Source organism: Eubalaena glacialis, chromosome 6, assembly GCF_028564815.1.
Source record: "Eubalaena glacialis isolate mEubGla1 chromosome 6, mEubGla1.1.hap2.+ XY, whole genome shotgun sequence".
Taxonomy (NCBI): domain Eukaryota; kingdom Metazoa; phylum Chordata; class Mammalia; order Artiodactyla; family Balaenidae; genus Eubalaena; species Eubalaena glacialis.
This window is the reverse complement of record NC_083721.1, coordinates 59,603,637-59,629,567: the sequence shown is the minus strand read 5'-3', so window position 1 is coordinate 59,629,567 and position 25,931 is coordinate 59,603,637. Positions and strand designations below refer to the sequence as shown.

Below are 25,931 nucleotides of genomic sequence, written 5' to 3'. Positions count from 1 at the left end.
TCACACCATCAACACTAACCACCACCAACCACCACCAACAAAAGCACACTTTTGGATAAAATAATTAGAGATTTTTTTTTTTAATGGATGCTGGCAAACAATCAATGGGCAATATTTAGGCAAAGAGAAGAATCAGTTTTTCAGCATAGTTTCTGCTTGGGGTTTGTTGTTGCTTATTTTCTATTTTTCACCCCATGCTTATTATTAATCAGCATGTTAGGTGCTTTGTCTTTATTATAGCATTTAAGTTTTACAAAATCTCATATTATAGAAAAGGAAACCAATGTCCTTGTTCTTAAGAGCTCCCCATGGAGCTCCTTACTTTAAGTCAGACCTCCCACAGCTCTCATATGTCCAGTTTTCTCTGCAGACTCAGGGCTGCCTCAAGAGACGGTGTGGTCCCGCCATCATGTTAGGGTTCCCATTTGTTTGGTACTTACTATGCCAAATATTTCTCATTTGATTTTCATGATGACTCTAAGATATGGCGTGAGGAGGGGAATTCAATTTTGGACATGTTGAGTTGGGGGATATCTGTAGATCATCCAAGTGAAGTGCAGGGTAGAGATCATGGCCATGGCTGGAGATGTATATTTGGAGGATGCAGATCTTTTTTTTTAAAATATTTTATTAAAATATTAAAGTTCCTGGGAGAAGATGGAGGGGACGAGGTCATCTTACAGTTGGAGGGTTGGTCTTGACTAGGATACATATTCCTCATTTCAAGAGGATGAATAAAGGAAAGGAGAGGGGGATAGATACCTACGTAGGTCAAGAGCTGTGTGATGGAAAGAGTTAAGAGTACAGGATTTTTACATACTGAGGGCTTCACTCTTGTCAATGAAGTACAAGGCCAACTCTTCCATTGAAAGTCTACCAACTGGAATATTTTTGTAGGAGCTAAATGCTGAAATATAGACTTCCATAAGTTACATTAAAAAGAGGCTTGAAAAACTTTTGTGCTACAAATAATACCAAGAAAGAAAAAACACAACCCACAGAATGGGAGAAAATATTTACAAATCATGTATCTGATAAGGGACTTGTATCTAGAATATAAAAAAAACTTAAAATTCAAAATGCTCATAGGATCTGAATAGATATCTCTCCAATGAAGATATACACATGACCAATAAGCACATGAAAAGAAGCTGAACATTATTCACTAGGGAAAAGCACTTCAATACCACAATTTGATACCACTTCACACCCACTATACTGGCTATAATGTAAAAGACAGATAATATCACATGTTGGAAAGGATAACATGCTTGTAGGGATGTAAAATGCCACTTGGGAAAACAGTCTCTCAGTTCTTCAAAAGAGTAAACACAGAGCTGCAATAAGACCCAGCAATTCCACTCATAGGTATATACCCAAAAGAAATGAAAACATGTTCACACATAACTTGAATACAAACGTTCATATCATCACTATTCATAATAGCCAAAAAGTAGAAACAACTCAGATGTCCTTCAACTGGTGAATGGATAAATAAAATGTGTAAAATAAAATGGTATATCTGTACAGTGGAATATTATTTGGCCATATAAAGGAATGAAGTACTGACACATGGTCTGACATAGATGAACCTTGAAAACACTATGCTAAGTGAAAGAAGCCAGTCACAAAGGATCACATACTGTATGATTCCATTTATAGTAAATGTCCAGAACAGGCAAGTCTATACAGAAAATAAAGACAGAAATAAATTGGTGGTTGCCTAGAGCTCGTTGTGGGGAGTATTGGAGGAGGGGTAGGGAGCGACTGCTAATGGGCAGTGGGTTTCTTCTGGGGGTTGATGAAAATGTTCTAATATACATTGTGGACAACTTTATGAATGTATTTTAAAAATACAGAATTCTACAATTTAAATGAATGAATTGTATGTTATGGGAATCATATCTCAGTAAGCTGTTTAAAAAAAAAAAGAAACTTGAGGAAAGGACTATTGACAAAGGCAAGACTGAGGAACACTACTGAAGACCAGATAATAATAACAGCCATTATCTTTGAGGACTCACATGCCAGGCACTAGGCTAAGTGATTTCCCTGCATCATTTCCTTTAATTTCACCACAAACCCATATATATTAGGTCCTTTTCCCTCATTTTACAGACAATACAATTAAAGCTCAGAAAACATAAGGAACTTGTTCAAGGTCAACAACAAGAAAGAAACAAAATGTAGCCCCCGGTCTGGGTCAGTCTGGAGCCTGTTTCTTAGTACCTGCACTCTGCTGTCTCCCACAGGTTTTGCTTTTCTATTTAGCTTCAACTTTCTAGGTTCAGCACAAATGCCAGTGTCTTTAGGCCAACTTCTTTCTCCCCAGCACGCCCACAGTTCTCTGTCTACCAGTCTTAGAGTGGTAGGCAGCCTTTTCATCTCTGAGTTAATAAAGAGATGTAGAATAAATGCATCAAAAAATTAGCACTCGCCTTACCCTCTCCACACTCAGGAGTCCTAGAAGCATGACCGTAGCCCCGTACAGAGAGATTTCCCCAGGCTCAGAACACTGACTGAGAGATTAAGTAGCCAGGAGCTCAACTCAGAGATAATGCATCTTTCCCTTCTCCTCTGCTTGGAGAGGGTAAGAAGAAAAGAACAAAAGCTAATCTCAACTCTTAGATAGAGAGACGACACCCACCCCTACCCCCAAGCTGGTTCTCTCAGGTTTTGAGATCTTGACGCTACCTGCCAGCTTTCCTCACCTATTAACTACAAATAGACCTAAATTAGCCCCTGGCATGTAGTAGGGGTTCCAGAAATTTTATCTTCCTTTTCCATTCACTTCACAGTCCCCCACCCTGTCCCCCACAGGGCGCTTACTGTTTACGTCGAACCTCTAGTCTGGAATGGGGTGACTATAAAAGAAGGGACAAAATACAAAGCTGGCTCACTAAGCCGGTCTGCTTAATCTCCTCTGGGCTCGGTAATCATAGCAGAATCCTGGGGACCATTTAAGCTGAGGCACTAAGTGGCTCCTGAGGAAACTATGATATCTGGTTACATATATCCTAACACTACTTTTATTTTCATAATATGAGAAGCAGCAGAAGAAAAGTAATTCTTTATAGTAAAATATCCCAATGTTTATGTGGGCTTACATTGTGCCAGACATTGTACTGGTATTTTTTTTTTAATTGAGGTAACATTGGTTTATAACATTATATCAGTTTCATGTACAGCACTATAGTCTGACTTCTGTATACGCTACAGTGTGCTCACCACTAAAAGTCTAGTTTCCATCATCACCATACAGTTGACCCCCTTCATCCATCGTGCCCTTCTCCTCTGGCGACCACTACTCTGTTCTCTGTATCTATGTATGTTTGTACTGGAGTCTTTATAGACATCATTTTGTCCTCACACAACCCATGGTTCTCTTATTGGACAGATGAGGAAATAGAAGGTAGAAGAGCAGGAATAATTTCTCCAAGGTCACTCAGTCAGTAAGGGGAGGGGGCCAGAAACCTCCCAAAGGTCTGTGTGACTCTAATGCCAGGTCTCTCCATCTCTTCCTGACACCTCTTCCCACATCATTTCTGTTACCACCAAGCCCCGTTTCATAGAGGTTGTTCTGCTAAAAACAGTACAGAGGAACGTGATTCTAACATGAAAATATGTTTACAAGCAATCATCCTATATCAATGCAAAAATACTAGATTAAATATTTAATAGAGAACAAACGTATGGACACCAAGGGGGGAAAACCACGGTGGGGTGGGGATGGTGGTGTGCTGAATTGGGTGATTGGGATTGACATGTATACACTGATGTGTATAAAATTGACGACTGATTAAAAAAAAAAATTTATGGAAAAAAAAAACATTTAAAAACAGGACACAATACCACATTAAGATAATGTACCATGAGCAAGTGGGAGTCATTTCTGGAATGCAAGGATGATTCAGTATTAGGAAATCTATTAATATGAGCATGACATTAGTAGATGTAAGAGTAATAATCACATGATTATTCCCTAGATGAAGAAAAAAGCTCTTGAAAGATGCTTCCTGATTTTAAAAAAATTGCTCAAGAAAATAGGAAATGATGCATATTTCTTAAAGCCAAAATTGTGTTTAATGGGGTAATATTAGGGGAATTTCTAATAAGATTAGGAAAAAGTCAGGAATGTCCACTATCTCTGTTACTATTGAACACTGTCCTGGAGTTATTAACCAGCAGAATTTAAAAAGAGAAAACAATAAGGGGTACAGGAATTTACTTAAAAGAAGTAAAACTATTTTCAGGTGATTTGGTAGTTTACCTAGAGAACCTGAGAAAATCAACGATAAACTAACACAAACGATAAAATGAATGTAGTCTTTCTAAATGCTAAAGATAATGTTAATTTTAAAATAATTTCAAACAATTTCAGAAATAATTTCAGAATAACTTCAGAAAAGCTGCAAGAATAACACAGAAACATTCTTTCTGAAACCATTTGGGGGTAAGTTTTGAATTTGGTGCCCATCACTCCTGAATAGTTTAGGACATTCTCCAGATAACCACAACATAAGGATGAAAATAAGGAAATTATCATTGACGAACACTGAATTCACAAACTCCGTTCAAGTTTAATCAATTGTCCCAATAATATTCTTTATAGGGTCTAACATAGGACCATGTGTTGCATTTAATGGTCATGTCTCTTTATCTTTTTCCAGTCTGGAAGAGTGCAGCATGGGTGGCCTCTCATAGGCTAATTTATCCTTACTCCCATCCCCTCTGCACCAAGGGTGCTGGAAAAGGCAGAGAGTGACCGCAACCAAATGCTATCTTGTCAGACATATAGAATGATTAACTGCCTGAGTGGGTAAAGAGATGCCTGGAAGTGATGTTATGCTTTTATCTTCTTTTATTTTTACCATAAAAGTTTTAAAGCAGACTGTAAAAGTAGAAATATATATAACCATTCACTCTTTGCTAAATTCTTCTGCGTTAGGATGTCCACAAGAAAAAACTGTCTTGTTTCCAAATGGTCTCAGACACTATCTTAAATTAGATTTAACAGTGTATCTCTTAGATCAGCATATTCTCAGGTCTCTTTTGATCTTCAAATAAATCTCAGTTAGGGAGCTTTTTCCTAGATTAAATTTTAAACAGGCACACAGAGAGCACAAATATCCCCATTGTGTTAGATATGAGTTCTAAGTAGGTTTAAAAAGTCTAATCTGACTGCCTCAAAGTTCTGTTAGGAATTCTTAGAAATCTGTCAGATTACCACTAATTCCATGGGGCGGTAATTTGAATTTCTTTTTTTTGTTAGATTTACTTCTCTTTGTTTTTATTTTATTTTACATATTTTTTAATCAATTTATTTTTTAATTTATTTATTTTTGGCTGCATTGGGTCTTCATTGCTGCACGCAGGCTAGTTGTGGCAAGCGGGGGCTACTCTTCGCTGCAGTGCACGGGCTTCTCATTGCAGTGGCTTCTCTTGTTGCGGAGCATGGGCTCTAGGCACATGGGCTTCAGTAGTTGTGGCTCTCGGGTTCTAGAGTGCAGGCTCAGTAGTTGCGCACGGGCTTAGCTGCTCCACGGCATGTGGGATCTACCCGGATCAGGGCTCGAACCCGTGTCCCCTCCATCGGCAGGCGGATTCTTAACCACTGCGCCACGAGGGAAGTTCCTTGAATTTCTTTATACATAGAGCCTACAACTACTTTTGCCTAATTATATTTTATGATAATCAAATCATTAGCTTTCATCCACATTGACAGTCGACTGTCTGAAGGTGTTTGGAAGCATAACAGGTATGTAGATAACGGTGATGCTATGCTTGTTTGATGAATCTTTGTCCTCATTATGTTTTCTGGATAACTTACTCAGATATATTATTGGATACTCCTTATTCCTTCAGTCCAGATAGCTTTCTTGAGCTAGTGTAAATAATGACATTGAGAGTTCCCAAGAAGGTTTTTGTGTTTTGTTTGGTTTGTTTGTTTATAAACAGCAGATTCTAGATTTCCTTGAGTGCCTGGGGTCCATGCTTCATTAAGTCGACTCAATGGAAGTGTTTATGGATGTTGATCTTCTATTTTCTAGTCATCTCCTTGGTGGCAGAATTATCCCCCCCCCCTTTTTTTGCTACCCCTCTTTGTGGGAGCCATTTTTCGCAGAATAGGTTGGAAAGAGAGAAGGGGGTTGTGGGAGGGGTCAGTTACTCTTCGGAGCTGCCTGGCGGCAAGGCGACACCTGGAAGTTTTTTTAAAAAATACAGATTCCTTAACCCTACACCAGAATTTCTAATCAGAATCTATGGAGGTGGATCCACTAATATGTATTTTTAAGAAGTTTCCCAAGAGATTTTTCCTTGACTAACATTGAGAAGTTGTGTTCTACACATTGGTTTAGCAGAATGATCCCTATAAAAACCTAAGAGTTGGGGAAATGATGCTCTGTATATCTCCTTCTTAGCCAGCCATAACTCGTATTGGCATATACATTTAAGAAAAGTCTATTTAATTTTAACTCAGCATTTCTCCAATTTATTTGAGTATAGAACATACTTTTTTTCTTGATGCAACATATATTACTATAGCACACCCAAAAGCACAGACTTTATGAAATATTGGTCTAGAGAATATGACTCACCCCGTCACCCCCTCTTAATTATTAACAGTCAGCAACTCTTTGATGCTTGGCAACTCAGTAATAAATGCAACCACAGCTATTCATTAGGACTATTACACAAGGTTTCATAAAGCCTTCATGCCCAGTGTTATTCTCTGGCTCTTCCTCTGCTTATTCCTGAACTTTAGATGAAAAAAACAAAACAAAACTGAGAAGAGTTATGGTAATTAATATACATTGATTGCTGACTATGTGCCAGGCTCTGTTCTAAGCTCTTTGCAGGCATTATACCAGGTAATCCACAGTCCTGTGAGTAGTTTGTATTATTATAACAATGTTTCAATAAGATGCTGAGGAGGGGCTTCCCTGGTGGGGTAGTGGTTAAGAATCCACCTGCCAATGCAGGGGACATGGGCTCGATCCCTGGTCCGGGAAGATCCCACATGCTGCGGAGCAACTAAGCCCGTGCGCCACAACTACTGAGCCTGCGCTCTAGAGCCTGTGAGCCACAACTACTGAAGCCCACGCGCCTAGAGCACGTGCTCCGCAACAAGAGAAGCCACTGCAATGAGAAGCCCACGCACTGCAACGAAGAGTAGCCCCCGCTCGCCGCAACTAGAGAAAGCCCGCATGCAGCAACGAAGACCCAACACAGCCAAAAATAAAATTAATTAATTAATTAATTAATTTTTAAAAAAGATCCTGAGGAACAGAGAGATTAAGTAGCCAAACCTAAGAAAATACACAGTTAGAAAGTGGTGAAGCAGGTATTACAGACATTAAATCCGACTCAGATTTAAAGCCTATCACATTAACCACTCATTATTTGGCTTGAGCTTTACTCATCCGTCTTCCTCTACATGCTCCTCCTTGACAGTCTCATTCAGCCAAAGTTTGACCTTGGCCATGGCTTCCTAAGCCCTCTTCCTAACTCTTGCTCTCTCTTTTGAACCACAGACCCACCTTCTTAACTGCTTGTTAGATATCTCAGTGAGGAGCTACAGCTGGAACCTTAAACTCAACATATTTCTAATAGAATCTCATCTTTCCTCTCCAAACTTATTCCTTCTTTTGTGTCCCCTCTTTCCAGTCATTCATGTATGTCTTCATGTGACACATATGAGCCCCTACGATGTGTTTGTACTGTACTCTGTTGAGGATACACATAAAAGTGAATAAGACTTGGGTTTTTACTCCTAGTGTCTACTGCTCCATAATGTCAGTGAATGCATGTTCCATCATGTCCTCCTCCTCTTTCTCTGTTATGTCCTTCCAGATGAATCTCCAGCAGCTATTTTAATCTCTAAATTATTCGTAAATTATATTCACTTGAAAGGGAATTTGACTGTCGTGGATTATTTTCCTACGACAGGTCACTGGCACATCCATAGGTGCTGTGGCAGATTGTATTCTAACGAGGGCAGCACCATCCCACACGCTCTTCTTACAAGGTGATGTCAATAGTCCTTCATCATGAGTTGGGGTCTACATTTCCTTCCCTTGGATCTGTGTGGGCCTATAGCTGCAGTGGAAGTAATACTAAGTGATACTTTCCAAGGCTGAGTCCTAACAGGCAAAACAGCTTTGGCCTGGCCCTTTAGGGATGCTTGTGCTTGGAACCCAGGCCCCAAGCCAGAAAGACTACATAGAAGGTATTTCAAGTGACAGTCTCCACTGAAGACCCAGCTGACAGCACCAACCTCTAGACTAAGGAGTAAGCAAACTTTCAGATGATTCCCATTCCTGGCCTTCAATACACTCTAGCTGATGCTGAGTGTAGCAGAGACAAGATGTCCCCTCTGAGACTTACCTAAATTGCAGATTTGTGAACATCATAAATATTGTCATTGTTTTAAGCCACTGCATTTTGGGGTGGCTTGTTAGGTAGCAATAGATCACCAGAACAGGTGCCTACCTTTGTTTCAATCAGCTATTGCCAGGGACCAGGTCCCCTGGCAGGAAGCTCACTGCCTGGAAGGAGTGGTTGCCAGAGAGGCAGGCATCATGATTAAATGTCAGTTATGTTCCATGTTTTTTAAATGTTTAATGCTCTCTAGCACATAACAAAGTGTTTTACATGGAGTATATGTCAAATAAATATTTACTGAATTGAATTCAAATATAGTGTGATAGTAAGAACATGCATTTTGCTGTCAGATATACTAAATTTCAAACCACAACTCTAGATGCTACAGCTCTGGGGTAGGGAGTAAATTGCCTTCCCAATCCATCAGTTTCCCTTCTTCTGAAACTGATATGACTATTAAAATACTTAAGGCATGTAAAGTGCCTAAGAGTTTGTGGTTCATGGTAGATCTCTCTCCCAATCCCTCCCTCACTCTCAAATTTTTAAATAGGAGACATAAGGATAAAATGAGAAAAATTGAAACATGATTATGAAGGATACTGAATGCATGGTTAAGGTCTATTTTTTAGGCAATGGGGATTATAGAGATGTGATATACATAAGATAATTTTTGAGAAGATTAATATGGCTCTAATGTGTAGAATGAGAAACCAGATAGAGAAAAATCACTTAGGGAGCTAAAGTCAGTGTCTAAGCATGTTAGGGTCTAAATAGTATCTTAAAAATGTAGTCAGGGTGATATCAGGTCTGGATTAAATGGCAGGATGATATTACAAAGGAAGTTTCGTAGACTTTGAGTTGGAGTCTACAAAAGAGAAGCGTAAAGGACAAGAGAATCCAAAACTGACAACAATATTGTGACAGCATCTATTAAAAATTATTCACATGGGATACCCTATGATCCAACAATGTCACGCCTAAAAATCTATCTTATAAAGAAGTGATAGCAAAAGTACTTAAAATTATATGTGCCAAGATATTTACTGCAGCCTTGTTTGTGATAGCACAACGTTAAAAAACCGAAATCACCATCAGTCAGGTAATGGTTAAGTAAACTATGGTATATCTGTGTATTGGAATCATGTGAGTAAATCTAAATAAACTGACCTGAATACATTTCAAGTGAAAAGAGAAGGTTATAAACCAATATGCATAATGTCATCTTTTGTTAAAAGCAGAAGAAATGCCTAAGTGTCAGAAAAGAAAGACTGAATTAAAGGCTATTTGGGAAGAACTTATGTGATTTTTTCAGAGTTGCTGATCATCTACATTATTACATTTTAGTAATAAAATGCATGTCATAAATAATAAATATGAAAACTGCAAAAAAAAAAAAGAAAAGAAACACTGAAATTCATGCTGTTTTCCTCTGGGGACTGGGAACGTAGGGGTGTGGGGTGGCATGGTCTTAAAAATATTTGAATACTTTGTACAATTTTACGTTTTGGTATTCTTCATTTTTTTTCTTTAATAAAAACTTAAAAACATTTTAAGTTTGCAAATTCCATACCAATACAAGCAAACAGTATCGTTAACAGAAACAGTTGAAGATTTGGGGAAAGATGATGATTCCATATAGGTTAATGTGTAGTTGGTAGAAAGAGCTGAATTGTGATGGGAGTTGTGGTAGCTGTTGGCAGTGGTTGAAGGTGTACGTGAGCAAGACTTCTGGGTCCTTGCTCTGGCAAGGATCAGACAAGAGATGTGGTCCACCTGGGCAGAGCTCACAGCTAAGACTGCAGTCAAAGGCAAGACTCCTGAGCCAACATCATGGAAAACAGCACCACAGATCTTCTCTATTTCTGTCCATCCCAGAATTGGAGGGAATAACTCCCCCTGACACAGCCTGTTCATGCTATCTATGAGATGCCCTAATAATTAACTCTGGGCCTTCCAACCTAATATGAATGTTGGTAGGTAATGCAACATCTTACTGGTGAATTAGTCTTTATGAATTTATCTATCCCCAACTTGAACTTAATTATGTTTTTAACCTGGGGTACATCTATACCTACATTCATGTCTATATTTGTATCTATATTTACATCATCTATATTATCTATATATCTGGCTAGATAGATGGATAGATATAGATAGATATCCTTATCTGCATATTCTCATATCTCATATGAAATAATCAGCATTTATTCAAATTTATCTTTGAATGATACTAGGTATTGGGTCATATTAAATACAGGATAAACATACTATAAAAATGGAGCATTACAGGGGGCATTACAGTGGTATGTTATAGAGCCAGGGTTTTATTACAGGATTACTGATTGCTTCTCCAGATGGATTTAAATTGATGGCTCTAAGACAATTTTTGCCAAAGATCCCCTTCTAGCTTATCAACCCCAGAAATGTGCTTGCCACTATTCCTGGGAATATCTCATTTTCCTTCATGGCTTCAAAATGCTTTGGGCAAAGAAAAAACAAAACGAACACTGTATATTTTATTAAGTGAATATTATCTGACTTTTTTTTAGCCCAATAATGACTTTTTTTTTAGTACATGAAATCCTCTTCTAAAATCTGTTTAATGTTTAATATACCTTCCATTGGGTCATTATTAAATAATACATTAAAATTTTTTTAAATGCATATGCAAAATGATTTGGAGAAGTCCCTACAAGATTTGTGATTCTACTGTCTACCGTTTCCTTTTATTTATCCTATCTGAACAGGCATAGAGATTAAAAAAACCATGTCATGATGACTTTCCTTTCCTTTTTTCTTTACAAAACTAGAAAAAAGGCATATAAGTATAATTAGTTGCCCAAGATCCTATAGCCCTTCATGTAGACAATGATATTCTTATACTCTGGGATGTGTTGCCTCTTTTTGCTATTTTCCTTATTCGTGATGTTTAGAAACAAAAGATTTATATGTGCCCCCAAAGTTATATATATATTTATTTATTTTTAATCACTGCTATGAATCCATATGCTATTTCATAAATGCATCTCAAGAAAATAATTTTTGATTGCTTTAACTATGTCATTCTCTTTTTTTCCAAGCAGAAATACCAGCCCTGGTTTTCCTGCTTGTCCTCATGCAGTATATGCTGCCAAACTATTCCAAAGTGAAAATGGCAATTTCCTTTACAAATTACTTTGTGTTCCTGCTATTAATCTAATAGAGATATGGAAGTGGGCGAAAGAAAAGAAGCTGCTCTTCTGGCAATAAGGAACAATCCTGAGACCATGGAGGCCTGCTCCAAATTACACATTTCTTCATATGGTTTGGCTAAACAGTTGAAGTTGAGAGTAGACCCTGACTCTATCTCTTAGGAATTAGAATCATTTATAATCCCTGTTTCTTTTGACTAGTTCTGCCAGTTGGTGATAAGATGTAAGACAAAATGAGATAAAAACAAAACAGAACTTTTAAAAAACTATTGTGAGTTTAAGATCTAGTAAAATAATGTGGGTAGTCTTCTAGAATCTAGTTAAATAAAAAAACAAATAAAATTCTTAGAAATATAAGATATCAACATTTTTTTAAACAAAAGAACAATGGAAGATCCAGGAAGATAAGAGAGGACAGGAGTAACTTTGATGCCTTCGTGCAGGGAGGTGAAATCATTCATCCCCTAGTTTGAGTTGTTTTCCAGTGGTGATGATGGATTTGAACAATCTGTCCAAACCTTCTCACCCAGTTCCTCTCTTTACCAATTGCAGGCCTCTGTGATGGGGCAATGTGGATGAGATGTGAGAAGATAAATGACTCTCCAGAGGTTTCTGTGAACTTTATCACTAGTATCTTGACTCTAATGCTGATGATAGAAGAGAAATGTCTTAAATTCTGGGTAAACAGTCACTTAACTACTCAGAACATTTGGAAATTAGAAAAAAAAAAAGGAATATTTTTCTCTGTTCATTTTGATTTCATAAGTGACTGCATTTCCTTTTCTCTGTCTAAGAGAAAAGATCCAGTAGATGCTGACTAGATTGTAAGCACCAGAAGATCACTATGATACACTCATCTTTATATTCTACTGTGTTTGGCACTTGTCAGGGTCTCAATAAATATTTGTTAGGTTTCATTGAATTAATTGAGTAAAAGAGGAGGTATAATCTTTTAGAAACAAAAACAATTTAAAAATCTTGATAAGAAGTTTAAGTACATCATTCAATCTGTGTTCATAGATCAACTAAAAAGGGGGAATTAGAGAGGGGAAGTCAAAAGATAATCTACTCACTGATATATAATTTGGGGGTATTTTTGTGATCCACTTTTCCTGTCCCTTGTGGGAAATATCACCAGCATCTAAATCAATCAGTGCACATAAGGATAATGGGGACGGGAGCACAGCAACTTCCCTTGGCTCCTGTTTACAAGTCCAACTGACATCAGTTGCTGTAACCTTCTTGGTCTCTCTCCCCTATTTGACTCACTTTGCCCCAGAGAAGAAGCATCTTTTTCATTAGTGCATTTAAGAAATAAACTGGCACTGCATAGTTGGGAGCGAGCGGACCTCAGGAAGTACACATTTTGGTCTGCTCCTTCTCCCTCTAAGTTGTGCAGAGGCACGTCTTCTAGCGGAAGCTGTGCTGTGGCTGGTGGGTAAGTCTTTTAGGAAGCCCGCTGTTGTCATGCACCTAAGCCATGCCCTTCTTTATTATCTTTATCAGTAATGAAGATGACAGTTTAATCTCCTCTGCCAGACTTCCATGTCTATCTTTTCATTATTTTCAAACTTGATTGGGAAAAGAATGTTACTTTTTGGTCCCTTATAAGGTACTTATACTGGCTCCAGCAACTCTACAAATCTATACTTTGCATCTGGTTATCTGAGGTGTATTCATTTACTCATTCAGCCATTCATTTGGAAACAGTTATGGAGCCCCTAAAACATACCGAGTACTATGGTAAGCCCTGGGACGCTACCCATAAGGAGGTCACATTATAGTGTATTTATAAAGCAATTTGACAAATGGGTAAGCACGTAGCTTCCCAAGAAGTAACAGAGTCTAAGCTGAGTTGCTCATTTTTTTGGTGTTTTCTTAACTGAGTCATAACCCAGTAGGATTTGGCCAGGAGGTAGCTGATTTACCTGATCAAATCTGGTCTACCTGGTCAGAGCTGAGGGTGAAGGGGCAGGCAGGGGCTCAGTTCTGAAAGACCCTCCCTAAAAACCTAGACTCTGCCCAGTGGGTAACAGGCAACTGTGTAAGAGATTACAGGAGTGATATGGTCGGCTTTCTGTCCATAAGGTCACTTTGAAAGCTGGGAACATCTATCTGAGGAGGACAAGCCTGGAGAGACCAATTTGCAGATTGTTCTAGGCTAGAGACTCTAAGAATGTGATTTAGCAGCACTTTTGCTTACTTTTGTTTTATCTTTCCTTTTTTTTTTTGGCAATCTTGACATTTTGTAGGATGAGCAGTAAGCGCTCTGGTGATGATGATGATGAAGAAAAAGAAGATGATGATTTTGCTAATGTTAAGTTCTTGCTATGAACTGCCACTGGGCTAAAATGTTTCTGTGTATCAGCTCACTTTGTAGTCACTAAAAATGCATAAGGTAGGTAGTACTCTTTTGCATTTTATGTATGAGAAAACTAAGGCTTCAGGGGTAAAATAACTTGCCCCAGGGTGTACAGCCAGCCAGCAGCAGACCTGGGACTATCTGACAGTTTCCAGCCTGTCTGACTTCAGCTTCCATTCTGATGACCCTGTGCTCTATGAAAAGTTTCATAGCACTTTACCAAGCACTTTCTTATACAGTGTCTCACTAGAGCTCTAACAGGATCCTTAGGTCAACCTTCAATTCACTCCAAACAGAGTAGCTCATTCTCATTTAACAAAATCATGCTCGAGAAAATTGTTTGTGATATACTTTGAAATCACAAAATATATTTCTCTTTATTTGTACATTGTTTACCGATTTAGTGCCTTCTTGACCAAATTTTAGCAGTCAAATGTTTTCACCTTACCATCAAACAGATATATACAGAATGAATTTTAATGTTAACTTTAAGTAAATAAGAAAATATTCTGTAAAATATCATTAAAATATTGTAGGTGAAGTGATTTCTGGTTTATCTTTTGCTATGGATTATTCATTCAACGTTCAAAAAGTACTAAGTACTTAGCATGTGTTATGCACTACTCCTTTTAAGAGTATGGAGGATTATAATCAATAACTCATTCAGATTTGCTCACGCAGAGCACAGCTCAGTCCATTGTACAGAGGTCCTCAATATCTGCTTTCAGAATAAATAAATCCAGTGAAAGAAAGCAAAGGAAATACACTGTATGGGCCAAGCATCAAATTGATTAAATTAAATCATTGTACTACGTTACATTTACTACTTTTATTCCTTGGAAATCTTCAGATTAGTTTTTTTTCCCCACCCATGTTGATAAGGTAAAGGTGATTGTGTTGCTTTACATTCACTTAGCATTAGCTTAGATAAATAAGTTAGTTATCTATTTATCCAGGATTGCGAGTGCTTCAACATTTATGTTAGCATTACTTATCCCAAACCTCCCAGTTTTAAACAGAAACCTCAAAGGGCCATAATGAACAACTTGTCATTCTTGGTGAATGGACTTGTAATAGTTACAAGGGTGATTCCAAACCACCCAGCAAGTTCTGGCTGGAATCAGGCCTACAATTAGAAATTGCAGATATGTAGCCTGCCTTGCTCCCAATGATAGGCTGTCTCTCCCAGAGGGTGAGGGTTCTGGTTCCTCTAATCTTCACTCCCTGCCCCCACTCCCACCTCCTCACCACATGACGTGACCACACCTCCCTGCTCAGAACTGCCAAAAGACTGTGGATGGCAGAGTTCCTGCATTCCTCCCCTGGCAATGGAGCAAACTTACAGCATTACTGTTGGGCTTTAAGGAGTTCCCCTTTGTTCTACTTTTATCACGCTTTCTTGTGTTCTGACTCTAACAATTTGAGAGAAAATGTAGCGTCCAATTCTTGTTTTAGCTGCCAAGATTCCACAATGCTTAGGCAAAGGAAGGAAAAATAGCGCAGGCATTTAAATTTACCCAAATGCCTCAAAAAGTGACACTTTCTGGACATGAATAGTGTGTGAGTAAACTTATTCCTAATGTGCCAGGTTTATCCCTTTGAATAATTGGATAATTCCAGCAAATACCATGTTGAAAGTTTTACCTGCCTGGCTTAGTTTTGAGGCTTTATTTAAAAGACTATTTAATAAGACAATCAAGTATTAAGTTTTAATGTGGTATTAATATAGTAATAATAAACGTACTAAGGAGAGATGGCAAAGATGAACTTAAAGATAACCCAGATTTCATTCCAGAAAACTCTTTCCTAAATTAAACTTCTTAAAACTACCAAAGAAAAGCTAATTGCTTATATTTCAACCTTCCTTTCCTTTTCCAGCTCTCTTATAGGCTAATGATTTAAATGAGTTAAAAATTGAGAACATTCAAGTGAAAAAAGTCTTCATTTCAGGGGTTATTTACAAAGAAATGTGTTTTGTATATCCCTCCCATGGAAAATGCTTATTTATCTAACTTTACTACAAGCATTTCCCACTACACCTGGCTTCATTAAGAGTTCTAGGACTTTCCTGGCGGGAGGTCCAGTGGTTAAGACTCCACACTTCCACTGCAGAGGGCACGGGTTAGATCCCTGGTTGGGGAACTAAGATCCTGCATGCTATGCGGTGCAGCCCACCCTCCCCACCCCCCCCCAAAAAAAAGAAAAGAAAAAAGTTCTAAAAGATGAGAATCTCTTGAAACTAACATCTTAATGTCTCCCTACAGATCTCTCCTTTTGATGGTGTAAGAATCTTCATATATTATTAAAGTAGAAATGTATTGACAGAGTTAAGACTCTGGGTCCAGCATATCAGAGAAAATCTCAGCCTTTTGTATGTTTGTAACTGCAGAACAGCTGCCAGCTGCAATCAGGGATACATGCTTTTTTCTTCCACTTCCAGTGTGAAGGAGACTTGCTTCCTGAAGCATCCCCTAGGGACAAGGAAGGTTTTTCCCTGGAAATCTCTAGCAGAAGCTCGTTGATCAGTCTAATTTGGATCACATGCTCATTTCAGAACCAATCACAAGAAAAAGTTATGTAATAACCCTTTGACCTATCAGCCCATTGAGGACATGGACTATGTCAGGAAGGAGTGGATACCTAAACATTATCATAGTCTGTTGGAAAGGAAGAAAGGACAATGAGTGCTGTAGGCCACCGGTAATGTCCACTCCAGAGTTCCTGGGAGGAACATGGCCAGACAGTAAGTACTAAAACCATTATGACCATTAACACACAGTAAGATTGCATGTTGAAGCTACCAAATGAGTCAGATAAAAGATCTATTTATAAGGAGAAGTATTGACCCTGATTCCCCAAGACCCCATGGTACAGCTAAGGATTTCTTTTTTCTTCATTTCTCAAGGAGAGGAGAGAGCATGTTACACGTTGTCTGCAAAAAGGTAAGTAATCGAGCAATAATTCTGTGACTGACCACTCTGTTCTCAAATACCATTTGAGTCTGAGCTTTTTGCATCACAGCTACACGTGATGAGCCTTCGATGCATGTGAGACTTGGAATTGTAAAGACAATGAGATGGTCAATAGCCAGCTTCTGGCATCTCAAATGGGATATTTGAGTCTGCAACAAAGCAAGAGACTAAAAAGCCAGATTTTTTTTTTGGAGAGAAAAGTAATTTCTAAATTTCTTTCTTTCTTTTGTTTTCTTCAACATACCAAGAGGTAAGTCCTGGTGGATTTGATCATAGTGTTTGAGAAAAGGGTGATTTGAGTCAGGTAGGAAAAGGAAGCTAGGAAAGAGTGACACTTTTGGTCCTGCTGGATTGTCAGGAGAAGAGGGAGGCAAATGTCTGGAAAGCAGGCAGTCAGCTGTGTGCCCTGACCTCCAGGGGCTGCAAGGTGATGGAGATGGGGGAGGGGTGGGGCAATGTCTGAGTGAGGACAACCCACAGGGTCCGTCCTGCTTCCTGTTTGGGATGCTGGCAGGTGGCTCTCTCACAGGACCCAGGAAATTCCAGCTCTATCCTGTGGTGGTGTATTAGTTTCCTGGAGCTGCTATAAGAAAGTACTACAAACCGGGGGCTTAAAACAATAGGTATTTATTGTCTCACAGTTCTGGAGGCTAGAAGTCCAAAATCAAGGCATTGGCAAGGCCATGCTCCCTCTGAAACCTGCACAGGAGAAACTTCATTGCTTATTGCTAGCTTCCTGCAGTTGTGGCAACCCTTGGCATTTGTTTGTTGGCTTCCAGCTGCAGCATTTCAATCTCCAACTCTGTCGTCACATGGCCTCCTCCCCTCACACATTTGTGTCTCTGTGTCTCTTCTTAGAAGGACACCAGTCATGCTGGATTAAGGGCCCAGCCTACTCCTGCGTGACCTCATCTTAACTTATCACATCTGCAACAACCCTATTTCCCAAAAAGATCACATTCTGAGATACTGAGGGTCGGGACTTCAAATATCTTTTTGGGTGGGACACAATTCAACCCTTAACAGGTGGTCACATGAAAGTAAAAGCGGGGCAGATTAGATAGAGACAGGCTTGGAATTTAGCTTTGTTCCCAAGTGGCATGGCCGGACTCAAAAACTCCCACTTGCCCTGGGAGGGGTGGGGAAAGTTTGCCGAAAATCACCAAGTAAGGGCAAAATGGCCATGGAGCTGGGGGGCTATAGAACAAAACACCTGACCTGGGAACCTTTAGGGAAGAGCAGTCAGACCTCAGGTGGGACATGCAGCATCACTGGTGACTAAGGAAGGATGGAGTCATCAGGAGAAATTCCTGGGCCCAGATGAACTGAGAAAAACCACCATAAATTACAAAGTACATCAGCTGCGGCCTTCAGCAGCAGATGCCAAAAGAACTGTCAGTCCAGGGAGCAGCTGAGATCAGCCACTCCATACAGGATCCAGGCAGCACAGCGTAGCTCCTAGAACCGTGCCTCCTTTAGCTACCTTGAGCTACACGTCTACACTCAGATGTCATCTTGGCTATTAAAAGAGGAGGAAATGGGGCTCTGAAAGACTGAGCATTTTTGAGAGTAATCCAAGCTGAGAATAAGTTACTTAAAGAGACAGATGAGACTACTGGGTTGACATATATCTCCACCCCCTTTCCTACCTGACCCTGCCGGCTCACCACACACACACACGCGCGCACACACACACACACACACACACTGCTACCCAGAGGAAAGGGGGCTGGTGAGGAACATCAGGCCAGTCACAGAGAAATCAAGAAGACATTTTCTTTACACCCATTAATGGTAAGTGAACCCAGTACACATTCTCTATTACATAATGCTGACTAGGCCATTCTACAGATCCAAAAATTCATGCATACTCATTGTGATTTTACATTTGTCTCCAATAAGTTTACTGTGAATGTATCTGTCTGAGCAGATGTAAATAGACAGCTAGCCTTTGCTAGGTTTATGAAAGCCTGGCAGACTTTGGTCAGTGTGGAGCTAATCCTAGTGAAAGATCTTCATGTAGTTCTAGATGCTATAGCGATTGGCTACTTTACAGAGGACTCTTGAGATCAGTGATTATGTGTCTTAAACTCTCTTTTATCTACAGACACACAATTCCACAATTCAATCCATGATAAATACCTTTTCTGCAAGCATTGTGATATGGCACTGCTGTATTTGAAATTTCTGAGTTGAGCTGATTCAGATGAAATAATATCTGGAAGCCTCTAAAAACATAAGAACCTATCAGGCATACCAACCTGGGGTCAAGCAAATGGGGTGCAAACTACAGAACACTTATTCCCACCTCACCCATGGGAACTGTTGGAATTGTAGCTCTTTAAATCAAGAATTCTGGCCCAGAAGAGATGATCAGGATCTTTCTCAACTCCCATCTTCCTCCTGGTCCCTGAGGCTACCTGGTCACAGACTACTTTGGAAGTTATACCATTTGAGCACCCCAGCATCACCTGGTGAGTCCATATGCTATTAATACAACTATTGCTGCTCCTTCAACCATCTGACACAACCACTATTTCTGAGATTCCTTCCAGGAAAGTAAATTACTTGCTCCCTTGATGCCCTTCCTATGCTCTCATACTATCCATTACATAAATCTGTTGTATTACTTAACCAGGTATATTTTAATTATGTGCATATTTGTTTGTTTTTCTCTAGGGCTAGACAGCAAGTCCCTCAAGACACAGGGACTGTGTCTTTCATCTCCTATTTGTAGTGCTTTTCCTGGTATGTAGTATGTGATCAATTAATGAAGGAAAGAATAAATGAAGAAAAGTTTTGGTGACTTTTTGTATTGGTTCCTGTCACTGATTTGGACCAAGGAAGAGAGATAAGAGTAAGAAAAGAGCTCAGGTCATCAACTTGATCCCTCAGGCTTCCTCTTTTGCAACTTGCCAATCTTTCCTACAGCTCATAGGAAAAGGTTCTGTACCTTGACTTTGGCCTTTCTCATTGCATTTTCACTGCAGTTGGATAAATTCCCATTCTTTAAGATGAACTGAGAAAATTCCAGAAACTCGAGGTGGCCTGGAAACTGCTCAAAGGGATTTTCAGCCCTGAGAGTCAATGCTACTTTATATGTCCGCTGAAAGTTCCTGAGTTTCCTGACACTCCTGGAATTGAGAGAAGTCTGAGAGGCATCGTTTCTACATCTGCCTTTCACTTTTCCGCAAAGAAAGCAGCTGCTTGAATCCTGGCAGAACAACTTGTTTTCAGTGTGCCTCAGGCAGGTCATTCAAATTTTCTGAATCTTAATCTTACCTTTAAATTGGGAGAAATGACATTTATTGCCTTGTATTTAGAACTAGAAATAATGTATACATAATGTGTCTGGCAGTATTTGGCATATACAGTTGGTATTGAATCCATGCTTTTATTATTATGTTTAATATTCCTACTTTGCATCTTATAAATCTCTTTCTCTTTTCTTCTTTGGTTAGTATATATCGATTGAATGGATGGCATAGTCCCTGTGACTACTAATTTGAGTGTCTATAAAGCATGGTAAATTTTATCTGGATTCTTAAAATCCTTAGTGAATCCAGATTATTTATATAGATAGAAAAAAAGTATCTCCACCCATTTTATATATATATATATATATATATATATATATATATAGGGGGAGATACTATTTTTCCCTCTCTAGTGCAAAGTACAAAAGAAATAGAGACAAGCACCATGTGAGAAACTAATACCTAACTTTACTGCTTAAGGTTCTGTCTTCAAAAAGTGGCTGGAAAGGTAATCAGTACAGTTATAAGTAACCTGGCCTGCTTTTATTTATGGGGCTTGGCATATCACCCCAATTTGCCAAATATAGGATTTCCTGACAACTGAAATTCAAACTCTTCCTGTGGAAATGTGGTCATGCCTAGTAAAGCTGTTAGCCCATGGAAGTTATATGTCTTTTCAGTACTGATATTTTTGCCTGCCAGCAGTAGAATGGAAATAAAATCTAGAGGTTTTGACCATTAGGCAGCTTACTGGGCCTCCTCTAGGTTTACTGATATTTTCCTAGGTAAAGTAGTAAGATGGACATGTTCAAATACAACTTTAAAGAATGTAATAGCACTTGGCAAACAAGGTCTTATTTTTAGAATCATTACTGCTGTTGTATCTAAGAGCAGATTTGCTGCCATGGAGCCTATGATGGTTAATTTTGCTTCAACTTGGCTAGGCCACAGTATCCACATATTTGGTTAACATTAGTCTGGATGTTGATGTGAAGGTGTTTTTGTTTTTGTTTTTGTCTTCAAATATCTGCCAGTTTCTTCAGTTCTCTTTGTGCTTTGAGACATGCCCATCCACATCTTTCCAATTTCAGGAAATGCTCCTTATACCATGAAGGTGTTTTTTTAAGAAGAGATTAACATTTAAATGAGTAGATTTTGAGTAAAGCAGCTTACTCTCAGTAATGTTGGTGGGCCTCATTTAATCAGTTGGAGGCCTTAAGAGAAAAAAGACAGACTTGCCCTGAAGAAGAGGAAATTCTGCCAGCAGATTGCCTGTGGACTTGAGCTGCAACATCAGTTCTTCCCTGGGTCTCCAGCCAGCATGCTTACCCTGCAGATTTTGAATTTTACAGCCTCTATAATCACGTGAGCCAATTCCTTAAAATAAATCGTATATATGTATTACTTTATGATAAAATAAATCATATATATTTATGCCAAGTTCCTCTTCAAGGACCCACCAGCCAGCCATGAGTTGGAGCCCTTGAAGCCAGTGGCTGTTCCTTCATGGTACTTTGCCCACCTGGCTGGTGATATAGACATCAGTCACACTGGTACTCAACTCCACCACCGGCCCACAGGTCCCCTCCCTGAACCTGTGACAACCCTTGTTCTGGAACTCTTTGCTGTGCATGTTTCCTGAGAGAGCTCTGTGGTGGGCATACCCCAGGCAGCCCCACAACTGTGCTTTTGGGAGGCAAGGTGTGGGCAGGGCTGGGCCCCATGTATATATATATTTAATCTCCAAATGTTCTATTTCTCTGGAGAACCCTAATGCAGAGTCTTTACACATCTTCCTTTGGAAACTTGGAAGAGTCAATTTGTTGGGCTCCTTGGCCCATTGTCTTGGGTCTTAGAAGTGCTGAGTCTTGCCTGGCCTGGAAAAGGCATGTGAAATTCACCAAGGTGGCAGGACATGTGTTTCTCTGGGTCCTATCTTGGGAGAGTTGCTGAAGGCAGACCTGATTTGATTCAGAATTCCACTAGAAGCTCAGAATCATTGGGGATCCTAAAATAGGACCCATGTAAGACCCAAAAGAAGACTTTCCTTGAGGTCTCCAGGGAAGGAGAACTTCAGAACTTCAGGGAAGGAGGTCTCCAGGGAAGGAGAACTATCTTGGCACAAACTCTGGTTGCGGAATTTTACTCTCTGAACTCGCATATTTTGGCTGCTAAGGTCTGAAGGCAGAATCTTACCTGACTCTGGAATTTGTTCTTAACCCTTTTTTAGCTTTGTTTTTAACTTTTAAATGTTTAGACGTGGGGTATTTACTTGTACTCTTGGCCATCTGTGTCAATCATTAAAACAGTAAAGGAATTTGTGACTCAAATAAAGCTTTAGACTAGCTGATCACTCAGTTCCCTGCCAACTCTGATTCTACATGTAGTTGTTAGAGGCAGAAGAATATGGTCAGACTCTTCTAGAGAGCCCAAGAAAAACAAAGAGGAACAACCTCAAGCCACTAGGGCAAGGATGGTTTGACCTTAGTCCAAGTTTCTTTTGGTTAGACCTTCTACTTGGACACTGCTTTTCTGCAAAGTTTCATAATCACTAAGGCTTGAGACACACTTCGTACCATGACAGATGTGGTTGCTAAATGAGGTCTGAGCCCTCACCAACCTTGCTTGGTTTCCAGCTCAATAATTTGAGAAATATGGATGCATCCTGAGAATTAAATTCACAGACCCCAGTGAGGTTTGTTTATCTTTGGGGTACACAGATAAAAGAAAATCAGAATGAGCTATGGTATGATAGTGGGGTATGTTCTAAAGGATAAACAACATAAGGGTTGAGAAAATAGAGGCTTTGTTTCCTGAAAGGAATTATAGTATGTCCATAAAGAATGTACTAATTATGTTTCTAGGACACCCACTTTGGCTTTTTGGACATTTTAGGCAGCTTCTCAAAATTCCCTACTACATAAATTCTCCAAAAAAGAACAAACAAACAAACTAGAATTTGAAATGAAGCTCTCCTGTACCCAGTGTCCCCTAGATGGGAAGCAGTCAGTGTAGTGGGACATCTCTGGCTATGCCATACATTAAGGATGCAGATAGGTCTTCCACTTCAGATGATAATACATGAAAGATTATGTGGCCTTGAATTCAGATGGGTTATCTAACCTGGATTTTACAGATTCTCTTGCAGAAGAATGAGTTGAAATTCTACATCCCTGAAGTTAAAAAGATTTTTTATTGTGAACTAGGATGGACATGAACATTGAAAAGTACATTGGAAGGGAAAAGCAACAAGCTCTGTAAAATAAAACTAACTTTAAGGAAAGAAAGCATCTAGTCTAGTGACCAAAGTTCAAGATGTATAGGAAGGATGTGGCACAGCATGTTGCTGATGGAAGAATTTCCTTGGGATTCACCTAGTCTGGACTGGTGTCAGCTTTGTGGAATATGACATAAGAGCTACAACTTTGGATCCTTACTATTGGGTACCACTGTAGCACTAGCAAAGCTCCAGCTAGCAAGGGCATTACTACAAAGAGATGTTAGACTCTGTAGGACCCACCTTCAACAGTGAAAGTGTACGATATTGAAAAAACCTGGCTGTAGTTGTCCAATGAGACTCTTACCTGAGAGGTAGAAGCAAGACCAACACACTTGGGCTAAAGTCAACCCCTAGAGTTTTTTGATAACGGAGTTAAGTAGGAGACTTGAGAGTTGATGCTAATGGGAGAAAATGGACTCAGTAACCAAGAGCCCATATTGGGGGAGAGGGTAAAACAAGAAACAAAAGAAAACAAAACTATGTGACCATATATTGTGAATGTATTTGTACTGAGCTTAGAAAGTAGATTATATCATTTATTTAATATATAGCCTCCAAGGGACTTCCCTGGCTGTCCAGTGGTTAAGACTCCACACTCCCAATGTAGGGGGTACGGGTTTGCTCCCTGGTTGGGGAACTAAGATCCCACATACTGCATGGTGCGGCAAAAAAAAAAAGGGCTACCATATCTCCATTTGCAAGGCCACTACGCTTCTTTCTGATACTTTACAGAAGGGAAACACAAACAAACACACAGTTGACTTGTTTACTTCTTTTCAAGCAAGACTGACTTCCCAAAGCCCATTTCTATGAGTCAGCTTGTACTAACAGGAGCCACACTTTCCATCAAAGGCTTTTACACAAAAGCTCAATCTCAGAGATGAACATTACTGTATAAAATGAGAAAAAAATCACCAAATAAAAATAAGGCACCATAGCTCATCAGAGAAGGAATAAAGGCCTAATGGTCTACAAAACTCAGTTTGCTGTGTACTTACTAACTTAAATAATCTATTACCAGCCTATATTCTCCCCTAAGAGACATTCCTAATAAAGTGGACAAAATTCACTATCCTTTCTACTCATTCTGAATCAATTCTTATAACTCAGTCAGCTAAGCAGTGTTATTATTAGTGTGTCTATAAAATTTGAGAAGACAGGGTCCCCAGGAGTCCAGATATTCTGAGCCTGTTCTTAATGCTGGGCTCCCTCTACCAGGGGAATCATGGTCCTAAATATAATGGACTATGAGATAAGATTTTGGAAAGACACAATATAAATGCTAGAAAATATGGGAAATGAATTTTGGTCAAGGGATCAAAGTTGTTCTTCAGCCTAATTTGAAGAGTAAAGAATTAAAAGGTGGGAATTGGGAATTCCCTGGCGGTCCAGTGGTTAGGACTCAGTGCTTTCACTGCCGAGGGCCCAGGTTCAATCCGTGGTTGGAGAACTAAGAGTTCTAAAGGGTTAAACATTCTCAGAATGATTCACTTCTAGTACTAAATGATTCAGTGATTCACTTCTAGTACTAAAAAATGGTAAAGAGCAGCAACTATGCTAATTCTAAATAACAATGGAATAGCAAGTCCATATTAAGCACTTTCTATGTGTTGGGCATTGTGCTTAGTTTACAAATATATGTATATATTTAAATATATATGTACATATGTATGTATGTATTATGCATATGTAATTGTCCCAAACTAATAAGCGGTAAAAGTAGCCCACGCCCTTAATCAATAAACAGCTCTTGGGTTTTGCCTTTTTACATATGGTCCTTAGAAAAAGGAAGAGGTCTTTTGCCTCCCCCACCATACGTATAAGACAGCTGGTATGGAACCTCATTCATATCACGTATCCAAGGAACGCTAAATGAACTGCTGCTCTTGTGTATAAAACCACATAAGACACCCATGGACCAAACTCAGTATCGTGGGATACAATACAAAAATCTGTTTTCTAATCTTCCTCTAAGGATTGCTCTAACCTGCTCATAGTTCGTTATCTAGAACTAGATACTAGACAGTTTTTCTACAACTTAGTCATTCATATGTTCCCTTCATGATTTTTGCTATATCATATATTACCTAGACCATTATTTTTCTTTAAATCAAGTTATTGTTTAATATTTAAATTAGCAAAAGGAAATTTTATATCATTGTATAAAATAAATCAAAGGAAACCATAAAAATACACAGAAAGTCATGAAATTCATTCCATTCTAGTTAAATACTGTTGCTTGAGAAAATTGTAGCCTGAAACCTACGCTCTCTTTATTTAAAAAAAACAGATTGGGAAGTTCTAAAAGACACCTAGCACTATTCTGAGACTTATTCCTTGATGTAATCAGAAAGGTTGAAAGAGAATCGAAAAGAATCTCACTTTGTGGCTCATTGTTATTTCATGCTACATGAGTGTGCCATTTAAAATCCTCTCTCCCACTGTCAACAACAAGTGCCTTACCTTTTGGGAATCACTGATGTG

At 39.1% G+C, this 25,931-nt stretch overlaps 1 protein-coding gene and 1 long non-coding RNA gene across 3 annotated transcripts in view; one reads left to right on the top strand and one right to left on the bottom strand.

The window, feature by feature from the left end:
- The window catches only part of PHLDB2 (pleckstrin homology like domain family B member 2), a 232,468-nt gene that overhangs the window by 134,995 nt on the left and 71,542 nt on the right, over positions 1-25,931 (bottom strand). The window lies entirely within an intron of this gene.
- LOC133093308 (uncharacterized) lies at positions 16,510-17,007 on the top strand. The gene is made up of 3 exons (XR_009701255.1): positions 16,510-16,681; positions 16,844-16,880; positions 16,960-17,007. It is a non-coding gene; the product is annotated as an uncharacterized LOC133093308 (long non-coding RNA).